Source organism: Argiope bruennichi, chromosome X2 (assembly GCF_947563725.1).
Source record: "Argiope bruennichi chromosome X2, qqArgBrue1.1, whole genome shotgun sequence".
NCBI classification, from domain to species: domain Eukaryota; kingdom Metazoa; phylum Arthropoda; class Arachnida; order Araneae; family Araneidae; genus Argiope; species Argiope bruennichi.
This window is the reverse complement of record NC_079163.1, coordinates 5,412,526-5,425,480: the sequence shown is the minus strand read 5'-3', so window position 1 is coordinate 5,425,480 and position 12,955 is coordinate 5,412,526. Positions and strand designations below refer to the sequence as shown.

At 28.1% G+C, this 12,955-nt stretch overlaps 1 protein-coding gene across 8 annotated transcripts in view; it reads right to left on the bottom strand.

The window, feature by feature from the left end:
- Positions 1-12,955, bottom strand: part of LOC129960919 (MFS-type transporter SLC18B1-like) — a 128,430-nt gene that overhangs the window by 91,013 nt on the left and 24,462 nt on the right. For 2 of the 8 annotated variants that reach the window (XM_056074661.1, XM_056074657.1), the window contains exon 1: positions 5,234-5,305. The exons of 5 other annotated variants lie outside the window; for them this stretch is intronic. The gene's annotated coding sequence lies outside the window, so the exon portion shown is untranslated. Of the gene's footprint in view, positions 1-5,233; positions 5,306-6,258; positions 6,278-12,955 lie in introns of those variants that run through there. One more of the 8 variants, XM_056074658.1, reaches the window with a different exon arrangement.

The following is a 12,955-nucleotide window of genomic DNA, read 5'->3' as shown; positions in this document are numbered from 1 at the left end:
GGTTCAAATGGAAATTCGTGCTAGACCACAATGGCACACATCAATGACGTAGCGTACGATTTTCCTTTTTGAAAAAAAAACGCGCATTTCCTTCAAAAACATACCAAAAACTAGTAGATAACTCTTTCCATACTATAGTCATTGCAGCAATAAGTGATTCCATGACATATCAGTTTTAGGTGCTTGCATGTATTTTAATCAGCGACATCTATTGGTAAACATGCGAAGTTTCTATATAAACGACAATGATTTTGGGTTTTACCAATTTACTATTACTTTATTGCTATCATTTTGAAAATTTTCCATTTAGTATTATTGAGTTATTCAATGTATTTTCAAATTGCATTTTCGACATTCATTGCTTTCTTTATCTGATTTGAAGAAATCTGCTGCCGAAGCCCATCAGTGACACTTTTAGAAAGTTATGGTTATGCTGGTCCGTCATATTCCAACTGTCGGTGAGGGTTTCAATGATTTAAGAATGGTGATTTCGATGTCAATGACAAAGAATGGCCTGGAGGACCAAAAAATTCGAAGACAATCAGTTGCAAGACTTATTGGATGAAAATCGGGAAAAGTTGTAGAAAATAAAAGAAAATATTTTGATTGATATATATTGTACCTTTTCTTAATAAATGCCTTTTTAAAGTGAAAAAATTATCAAAATACATGCAAGCGCCTAATAATCGACACATCTTCAAACTACTCAAAGCATGAATATATACGAATGTTTTTAATTATCAATATATATCAAATTGTATAATGTTATGATTCTAATGTCTGTGCCAATAATGCAAATAGATTTTATTGTTATTATGATGCTTAATTTACCACAGTTTAAATTATGTGCTTCATTTATAAGTATCTAGGGGAATTATTCACATTTTAAACTTTCATAAAATTCTATAAAGCTATTAAAAAAAGTTTAAAAAAATATTAACTAGGGGAAAATTCTCATCATTCAGCTTCTTTTGGAAATGTACTAAAAGCCAGCTCGTTGCAATACCGATATCGTCATAAAATGTAACATTATTCGGCTGGAAATTTTGTATCTGTTACCCTATATATCTGACTTTGTAGTTATAAAATGGAAAAATGCACATTTTGTATATGCGTATTTCAAATTTATTATTCACACTTTTTAAATAGCTACTAACCAGTTGCTGCATAATGAAGCTGAGTAATTTTTAAAATTTGTTCACTAACACATTATTAGACTTGAGGTTGCGAGCGATTGTGCTGTTCTGTCATGTGAAAACTACTTTTAACGTCTTTATAGGAAAGCAAAATTTCATTCTTAATTTATGACGAAATGGAATATTCTGTTATCATAGACTGACTACTCCGACCCGCCCGAAGGCACACGGAAAAACTTGAATGTCCACACCGCAGCAGCACTGTGGTTGAGTCCTAAGGGCCATTACAGGCAACGGCACAACCCTTCCCAAAGGAAGTACGTCCCGTCATCAGTGGGATATAGCCACCCGCACTCTTTCGCATACCCACAAGAATGGCGAGAACCAACCACCATGCCGGAAGCTTCCCGTCCTCACTTACGAGGTGCCCTGCCCTCGTGGGACGGAATATTCTGTTACATTTTAAAATGCTAATAGACAGAGTTTTATCAACTGACATGTGAACTGATTTCATACAAAAACAGTACTTCCGTTCAATTATTTCTTATGGTAATGAGAGCGAAACTATTATTTTAGTATTGTTATTCATTATGAGTTTGAACTGCACTGATAAGAGTTCTCTCACAAATATTTGGTTTAGTCATATTTTGAAGAAATAAATTTCACTGTGAACAAAAAAATATTATAATTGAAATGTATACTAAGTAATAAAACCATAAAGGATTGTACTTTTATATTCTTTCCTCTTTTTTTTTTTTTAAACAGTGAGTTTATTTTTGTGTTTACACGTCTATAAAACTTATTTATTCAGATAAAGTATAAATTTAAAGTAGCTTCAGCTAATATGAATGGAAACTAGATGATTTCTTTTTAAACGAAATATTCGATAAACGCTTAAGATATTATTTAAAAGAAAAGTACTTGCAGAGCTTTTTTTAGTCTTCATTGCATTGTTTGAAAATGGATTTAGTTATTACATTAAATAAACTTTTCAAATAGCTCAGACAATGTACGACTCTAAATGCATCGATTGTTCCAACATTCAGATATTTTATTATTAAAATACTATGCTTAATAATGCATTTAAAATGTTCAGAGATTCTTGATACTGTTGCTACCTAATTGTAGATTAAATCGTAATATGGCAAGCAAAAGTTTGCTAATGAGCAAGCAAGCCCCTTTTCAACAGTTATAATATTTAAACAATTTTGAAAAGTAATTTTAATACACTTTTCCTGTAAATAACAATAAAAAATTTCGAAAGATGTTAATTTATAAAACGTAATTTTAGAAAAAAAAATCAAAACGGAAATCAAAAGAAGATCGCAAATTTGTTGAATCAATGGAATAAATCATAATGGACATTTTTAAATGAATTGATAACTGAACATTATTAAAATACTATAGTTTTAAAATTTAGTAAATTAGTGCAAAATGTAGGATGGTGACATTAGACAGATTTCTGGCAAGTGACGGAGGAATCGATAGGCGAGAAAAGTTAAAACTACTGTTACAATTCAGTCAAAGCAAAAATATAAGTTAAACATGAAAATCAATCGTGTTGTTAAATATTATCGAAAGAATGGAACAAAACAAATTCAACATAAATTAAGATATATATATTCAACATATTACATAAATTAAGATATATATATTCTTTACTGCCCATAAAGTTTAAACGCTCAGTGACTCTGTTTTCAGTAATCATATTATAAAAAAATGCTTTGTTTCAGTAAAAAATATTATTATATTAATTGCAGATTCATCCTTTCTACTTTAATTTAAAACATAAATTCTACGGGAGCTAACAGAAAGAGAGATACATATTACGTTATGACTGAAGGCCTTTATAATATTATGTGTGAATTATATGACTATCAAAATTTGAAGTTTTAAAATATTTTGATGAAGAAGTTATTAAAGTAGGAATTGCATAAAATATTTAATTATTAAAATTTTAACGAACATTAAGAATGGCGAACTGGCTGGTCGCCAAAGACGGCTAGTAAGTTATAAAAAGAAAGTTTTTAGAAAGTAGTTAAGATCTTGGAAATTTAACTTGACATTTTTTTTTCTTACTACTGTCGTTCTAATTAAAAGATCTTAGTAAAATACTACTACTAAATAGGATGATAAAAACTTTGTTAGGGCTTTAACCTTTTCGAAAACCATTTTTCCATGCCTCTACATGACCTGGAATAAACTGCATTTTTTTATCATAATACATTGTACTAAGTCGTAGCCTTACATCTGTATTGTCATTTACATACTGAAATGCATAGGAGAATAACACTTCTTTAAAAATGCATTGCAGAATGATAATCAGAAAAAAAAAAAACACCAGTCGAACTACAACAAGTATGCATTTCATAAAAAAAATAAAACAAATGTTGTTGTTGTTTTGGTTTTTTTTAAACACGCGTTTATTACAAAAAATTATCTTTCCAAGCTGAACATTTATAAATATAATGATGGGAAAATTGAGAATCTGAAAGGTATTAAAAAGCTAGTTTTAATGAAATGCCAGAACTATATATATATATATATATATATATATATATATATATATATATATATATATATATATATATATATATATATATATATATCTGCCCTGCAATTTAAACTGAATTTGTCAGTAGAGAAGTTCTCATTTGGTTTGTTAACTATATTAATTAATGCAATGAAATAATTATTTTTTACCATATAAAGAACAATTATATTGCAAAAAAAAAACATCAGTTTCGAAGCTACATGAATTAAATAAATAGAAACATCAGTGGTATTTATTAATTAATTTCTCTAAGAGGAGATTTTTTTTTTCTAAAAATCACAGACAACAGAAACGTCATCAAATTGAATGCTTTAATCACCTTTTCTCTTTAATCTTCAAATATTTTTTTAAAAATCAATCAAACCATTTTGGAAATTAAAAAATATATTCTTTTGTACTAATTCTATGGATTGTATAGCTAAGAGTAATGAAAACATATTGAAATTTGCTCATGTAAAGGCTGGCATTCCAGTAAAACACTGAAATCTTTTCTGAAAAATAAGAGCTAAAGTAAACAAATACTTTAATGATTCGTCATCAGCATCGATGTGTTTCATAACTGATGGCCGCCGATACTGCTATGCAACAATTTGCATATCAATTTATATTTGTCTTTGCTGTATAAGGGCTTGTGTAGTTAGAAGAACGGCTTATTAGTTTCCTATTTTATCGAAATTATTATTTTTATGCATTCATTAAAAAAAAATTCATAAATGTTATATCGCATACACTATGTCAGATATTTATTAGTTGAGAAAGGAATTTTATCCATATATATTCTTTTCCATGAAAGCAGGTATTACGAACTTTATGGTCAAATAATGAGGCTTTTGATTAAAAAATGATAATATAGGAAAACAGGTGCAGTTCACACTGCATTGGAATTTTTAGCTTATTGACATATATTCGTATTTATTCATCTGAGGTACTTAGTTTTTATTATTTATAAGACTGTAATTCAGTGAGTAATAAAAAGAATTATGATTTAGTTCAACAAAAACAACTTAAACGGGCGCTGTAAAGTCAAAAAAATAAATTGCTTTTCAAAACCTTGAATTAAGACAATCTTCCGATCTGGACACACATTTTTCTCAGTTTTGAAAATTTTAAGAATGCCATTTTATCCTCGTTTCGTTATTTTGTTTTTAATTTAACGCATATAAACCATAAGAAGAAATGGCATTTTGAACTTCAACCATGATTTAACTGAAGGAAATCTTAAATTTCTGACATAAAAAAAAACAATTTGCCTTTTACGATAGACTTCACGTCAAAACAGAGATCCATTCTGAATAAGATTTATCTTAAAGTAATATTTGTCTTATATTAAACGCTATTCTCATCTTCGCTTTCGTGAAAGGGGTTTAGAAAATGACCACTTCAGACAAAAAATTGGTTTTACAAAATAAAAAAGAAAATCACGTTTTTAAAAATAAATTATAGAGAATCCTTTGTCATTGGACATTTAAACCCAAAATATCAGTAAATCGATATTTAAAAGATTTCGAAATCTTCCGAAAGAATACAAACATTTAATATTTACCTTCATGCTTAAAGTCTCATTCTATCTCATCTCATTTCTATAGCAATAGCAATTAGATCAAAGAAACAACAGTAAGAAAATAAGATATATATAACAATACTAGAGCAAAGATCGAAATTTTCCGAGTGAGAAAAGGAAACTTGATTTGATATCGATGAATTGTTATTCTTGTTAAAGTTCACTGTTGATAAATATTCTCTTCGGGCCAGAATGAAGGCCAGCCGAAGCCTTTGGGTAATGTAAATTTTGAAGGCCCCCTTCACCTCCTCACCTTCCAGAGCCAGAAAAACAATATTCATTTTAGTTTCATCTCTACACAAGCGGTTTTTAAGCAACAAATATGGAAATAACAAAACATTTAAATGAAGTCACTTTCCAGATAACTGGATTCGGTTAACATACATACAAACAAAAAATTTAAAAAAAAACGTTAAAAAATTATAAAAACCTTTTTAAATAATTAAAGTACAAAACTTCTTAAAGTATGAGTCAGTCCGACGATTGCCAAAAAGATGGCGAATTTGAAAACAGGAAAAAACGGCTCTTGACTTGAATTGGGATCAGTTCGAATGCACACCACTAATAAATCAAATCAAATAAAATGAAAACTCTTCTCAAAAAATTCTGGCGATATGAGGGCTTCTAAACGGTACCCGAGTTTGATAATCCAGTTCGATTCTCTTGATATAAAAATAGATGTTAATTATCTTAAAAATAGAAGTTTGAACTCGAAGAAGAAAAAAATAAAATTATCAAACTGCAAACTAAGAATTTTACAAATATGAATTTTAATGTTTCTAAAAATGTAAAAATAAAATAATAATGTTTGAGAATTTCTTAAAAACAATAATTTTGTCTTTTACAGAAATAATTATCTCTATTGTTATTTAGATAAGCAGTTTCGAATTTATTATTCGTAACCTATTGTTTGATATACATTTACTTTATCCATTAATCCGATAAGTGTGTAGTATTAATTTGAGCACACTGTTTAAGATGAAAAAAGTTTATCTTAATGTACTTACCTTGTACCGTGCATTTTTTTATAATCTAAAATTAAAATCTACAATAAAAATAGCAATTTTCCCATTATTCCAATTTGAAATGAATTCATTTTTAATCGGACTTTCCTCTTGTATTATTTAACTGTAATTAAATAACAAATTTAACTTCATGTTGGAGTTGATACAATCTTGCCTTTTCCATTCTTTCAAACGGCATCACCACTGATCAAATGACTCAAATGAAATGGAAACTTGGGAAATGGAATTTCGTCGTCAGTCGAAAGTTATTTGATATTAAGAAATCTATTTCACAATGTAGTATTCTAATATATGTGATGTACTGTGACAATCGGTTAGTTTAAATGCATTTGGTTGGTTTAAATGGTATACACACAGCATTTGTGGTGGATTCGACCGACAACAGAACACATTGTATATTCAGCTGGTTTGCTTTTGCCCAACTTCATTTTCGAAGAGATGGGCGCAACAGCAAATATACCGTCAAACTGGTAGAATAGTTTGCTCTATTTGACAATAAAAATGAATCCAAGAACCCACAAAACTCCTAAAATCCTGAATATGTGAGAAAAATTTGCAAAACGTTTTTATTCATAAACCGTTAAAGTGCAAAACAATTTTTTAATTGTATAATAAAATTTATTATTTATTATGTGTATGCAATGATTTCTGCAAGGTTTCCTCATTTGAAGATTATAATTAATTATACTACCAAGTTCAATAATAGGAAAAACGTTGTTTTATTTGTATTTGTCAAGCATTCAAACCCATAAGCCGTTGTTTGAAACGCACGTATTAATAAGAAAATTGTAAATGATATACATTTTCAAAGTATTGCTGTTGTTGCTTTTGAGGTTCCTTTTTAGATAAATTTGCGTACTAAATCTTTATTTTCCACTTTAAAAATTGTTATGTATTTATACTAAGCCTAATTCTTACATACAACCTAAAAATGTAGAAGTATTTATTAATGAATGCAGCGTAATGGGCTTCTTCAATTCGGCCAACCTCCAAGACAGACGACCACATTCTTTAAGTGACCAAAATGCCAACTAAAAAAATTGATTAAGAATTTTTTGGACTATCTAATATGTAATTTTTAATAAAAAAATATTGTTGTTTTTAAAATATACAATTTTTCTTTTATGTGCGCAAATTGATGCATAAAAATTAGAAAAATCGGAAGATTTTTTGTTTATAAAAATTCAGTTCGAAAATAACAGAAATAACGTGGCTACACAAAATGCAATGAAAAAGTTAATCCTGGAATTAAGATGAAAGGTCGCATAGTGTTCAGGAAATCAATCCTGGAAGTTGCCTTAAAGAGAAATGCCTATTTAATGTTTTTGTTGTAAAAAAAAATGTATCCATTACTATCCTCAGATTTAAAAAAAAAGCGCAAGTATTTTTCAGCTATTAAACTTTTCAAAGGCTTCCTTTTGTAGTGACATTACACTAACTGGAAAATTTAAAAATGAAATTTATCGGTAATTCCATTCTTTTTCCTCTGACCCCTTGAATTTTCTATTAAATAATCTCGAAGCATTGCTTATAATTCGAATATAATTTGGTTATTTAAATATATAAACTGAAACTTGTATTCGATTCTGAAACGTTTTTATTATTTAAATATATCTGTACAATGAGTATATACGTACATTTCTTAATTCATTCGAAAGTTCACTGAGCCATTAGCAGGAATATTCTTTAGTGATTGAAAATAAAATTTCTACAATCTTTCAAAACTTTTTTTTCTCCTACACCTTAAAATGTTTAATCCATAAAATCCATATTTAGCTTATTGAACGACAGTATTAGAGAAAGAATGAAACATTTTTTCGTTCTCTATAGAAACATTATGTTTAATGATACACACTTAAAAATCTTATTTCCTCTGTAATACTAAATGCACTCAGAAAAATATATAATCGCATCATCAAAATATTAATAGAACATTGACTACAATTTGAATCAATTTATTTTTCAGTGTTTGAATCCTTCATTCTTTTGCCATTTACAGAAAAGAGAAAGAATTCTTCAAGTGAATCAGTCAATCGATACAGAATCTCATTCCATACATTTTTTCGGAAATATCAAAGTATTTACATGTAGATCTTCTAAATTTAGTAGAGAAGGATGCCCCCGAAACTTTCTTGCATACTCTCTAATAAAGGCGCATAAAAAACATGGACTTTGGGCAAGGCCGTGATCACAATAAGTGCTTAGATTTTTACTTTCATAGCTCCGTATAGGAGAGTTTTGTTCTTCGAAGTATAGTAAAATAAGCCGAATACATATTTTAGACGCCTTTTTTCAACAGATTCAAATCAAAATTTGACACTGAACTACAATTTTAGTAACACGATCGCATATAAAATTTCATGTATTTTCGAGACATTGCGTTTACAAGCGTGCGAAAGTACAGATCGGCAAACGATGATAGGCTTAGTTCAAAATCTGATATGAACCTACAATCTAGATATCAAATGTGTGCACCGAATTTGATCTATCTAGAAGCTCTTTATGTTGTGAATTTCTCCACTTCGGTTGTATTCGAACAGCCAGGTAGACAGAAGCCCTCTGAATGGAATTCGTTCAAAATCTGATAGAAATCTACATATTTGGTCTTATGGCCACATACTAAATTTTATTTGTGTAACTCAAAGCACATTTGAGTTGTATTTACAGACAGAGAGCTGTCCTTCCCAAAATTTCGGATGGAGTGAGATCTTTGTCAAAATCTCATGTTCAATTTTTTAACGATGAGAATTCCTTCTCTTTGTTTATTTCGTATGCCAGAAAATAAAGATGCTTAAATTTTGTAGATATTTCAGAGATAGTAGCATTTAAATTACTAAATATTCCACTTTTCAAAAGTATTCGTGTTATTCTAGCATCATCCTTATTTTCAAAACCTTGTGAAACAGGATTTAGTAACGCTTGATTTTCAACCCATTTCAAATGAACACAAGTGATGAACGTATGGGTTAATGAATGTTTCTTTTTTCTTTAAAGATAGACGTCATTCATTTGTAAACAAATGGTTCAGCAAAGTAAAGCTGTAGACCAAAATTTGTTTAAAAGAAAAGTCCTTAAAATTATTATATAATTCTGTAAGATTATTCATAAAAATAAATTATATCTTGATATAATTTTTTTTGCTTATAATTATACAAGAATTTTTATTATACTTTATTTACATTGACTATTTTTATAGATTTACGTACCACTACTCTCTCATTACTTTGTGAACTCTTATATCATAAATAATGTAGCAATAGATTTTGTTTTTAATCCAATTTTCAATCAAAAATGAAATTGATTAAAAATGATATTATACCTCGTAGTACACAAACAAGAATGTAAACTAAACAACATAAAAATACTTGCTTTTTTAAGTCGGCAACATTCATATCAAGAGTCGGTATTTTTACTATTTCTCCACCCACCCACCTGAAAAAAACTTAGATGCTCGCCACGTCCTTGCTTTAAAGAAATATTTACTGTTCATAGGATTTTTTCCAGAATCCTTGTTTTGCACATTTGCTAATTGTCATGAAGACATATTTACTTCTATTCATGAAGGCACATTTTATAAAAAAAGAGATGCATAAAATTGCAGATTCCAAGTGTTAGTTAGGGAGAAAATTATTAAGAAAATATAATTAAATAATTAAGAATGAAAATGGGAAGGTTGAATGTTTTGTGAGCAAATGAATTTAATTCATTGGTGAGTGAGAGAAGAATGCTATAAATTAGAACATTCTTTTTCTATTCCAGAATGTCTTTTTATATTGAATTACCATCTAATTGTTCTCATAACAAAAGTTTCAATTCATTACTCAACTCCCGTGCCATTAGAAAGAAATTGAAAACAGGGAAGAAAGGAAATTATTTTTCCACATGCGTATTATAAAAGAAAAGAAAAAAAAATGTCTGAATTTAAAACACAAGAACAATACAACCAGGCTTCTGCAAAACCACCCCAGGCATTTTTAAAGCAATGCCTCCTAATGAAGATGAAATGAATTCAATTCTAACAATAAATGTGTGGAAATAAAAACTGAAAAGAAGCCAAAAATTATACTATTAAGGCAGTCTCGTAGATTTTTTCGAACCTGAGATTGAAGGAAACCGGAAAAAATTCATTCATTACTGACCCTCAAGCGACCTTTCCAGTGTTTTATGCATAAAGTGATATTGATTAACCTGTTATGTTAAAAGGTCCGTTTTAAGAGTTCTGGAAAAGACAATGGTATTGTAAATGCCCATGATAATAGATCTCATTGTATGCCCTTCATTCGACTGTTCTTTCAAACTACTGAAATAGAGCTATTTTCAGAAGTTTCCACAAATTAAGCATTATTTTTGAGACAGAAATAATAATTCTCTTTTATCACACTTTCATTCTCTTGTGTACTGCTGTAAATTAATTTTGATGCGTATTTTATTATTAAATAATTTATTCTCTCCAGGTTTTTATCAAATGTAATCATGAAATTCTAAGTATAGAATATCTGAAAATGAAGAGAAAGAAATCGTTTTTAGCATTAGTGATAGAAAATTTTTATTTTGAATGTCTACTTCCATACATTTTAATTTCTAATTTTCATGATTTCATTAGAATTTGAAAATTAATTTATATTATTTATATACTAAATATATAAAATATTAAAAAAACTTTTGGTGCATATATTTTTAAACAAAATTTTTAATTATACTAAATTTATTATTGGTGCTTTCTTAAAAAGTGGGTGTTCGACTTTCGTCAGAATAAAATCCGGAATTAAGTTTTTTTTTTTTTTTTCCTTTTCAATAGTTTCTATTAAATACATTTATATGTGCTGAGATATATTTTTGATACCAGAACACAAAAAAAAAATTTAAAAAAAAATCTTCTCCGCACTTGATTTGAGCTTCCAAATTATGCTAGATTTTTATAATTATCAGGCGCTTCTTCCCAATCTGGTAATAAATTTTATAATTATAATATATAATCTTAATAAAAATAAATTAATAAGATATTAAAAACTTTTGGTGCATATATTTTAAAATTGAATTTTAAATTACACTGAATTTATTACTGGAGCTTACTTAAAAAGTGGATGTTTGATTTTTGTTCCAATGAAATCAGGAATTAAGGTTTTTTTTTTTCAATAGTTCCTATTGAATACATATATACGTGCTGAGATAAATTTTTAATCTCTAGAACATAAAAAAATTCACCAAAAAGAGCTTCTTCGCACTTGATCTGAGCTTCCAAATTATGCCAAATTTTTATAATTATTAGACACTACTTCCCAAAGCGATAATAAATTTTATAATTACAATATCCCGATAAAAGATGTCATTCGAAATAATAATATTTGTAGCATTGCAGTTCAATTTTTGCTTATTGTTATTCTAGTTTTCGTTTTCCATGAGGATCGTTGTTAACCATTGGCAAAGTAACTGTTTACACTTATTGAAATTATGTTTCTTTTTTAAATTTATCTCAATTATGGTGAGTTTTAAAAATTCCTCAAATTTATTACAGAAATTTTTATGAAAAATGGTAGTACGTAAAATTCATTTGTAACTGTATTGTTTTAGAAAAAATTTTCGATAAAGGATTAGAGAAAGAGAAACTTTTCATGCTTTATGGAAATGTTATACATAATGATACTGTCATAAAAACTTCATCACCTCTATACACTGAATGAAGTGAGATAAAAGGCACATGCATTATCAAAATAGCAATAGATAAATAAAATGCTTAGTTTGATTTTATTTCAGTTACCTTCATGAAAATGTTATATGATCAGAACAAGTGATTTATTGTCTAGTTGAATGAGAATGACAACAGTGTTGTTATTGCTAATCATACATTAATATAATGGGTACAGGACAGTGTTATGAAATGAGAGATAACAATAAGAAGAGATGACTTAAAAAGAAACACCCAAATAAAAGAAAAAGAGAGGAAAATTGCCATAAAATCGGCTTTTATGGACACCACATCTGATATCCGTATTCCAAAATTCCCAAATGAAGCGATTAGTGAATATCTCCAGGTTCAAGACATGGACTCGGTGTGCTGGGACAGAAAAAGTGAAGATAAATTTTGTTTACTTGAATTCTTGTGATAATTCTTTTACAGCTATTTAACTTAGATTAGATTGATGAAGAATTTTATGCGGTTACACTACTTTTTTTTTTTTTTACAAATTTCAGAAAAAAAATATTAAATCATATATAAGGAAGAAACAACAGATTACCTTAAATAAATATAATTTAGCATTCTCTTTAATATTTTGATTTAAAAAATACTTTAAAAGAACTGAGTAAAAATTAGAAACTGTTTTTTGGCATTCATTTATAAATAAAGCAGTGTCCGTCGCCCTTATATGAAATTCTTTTGTAAAAATCCCAAAATATTTAAACAATATGATCATTGTTTAAAATTTATTTAAAAATCCTGTATTTGCATTACTTGGGCTACTAGTCACCCATAATTCTTTACAAAGAGAGAAAAATTATAAATTATAAATGATTTTTTTAAAAAAAATAATAGCAACTTAATTATTTTTTTCTTCTAATGAGAAATTCAATTTGATATTTCACATCTTTTATGACAACTGATTCCACATCTTTTATATATTTATTTTCTATAAGAAAGAAATTTTTTTTATATTAAAATCCTCTGATCTGGAACTTATCC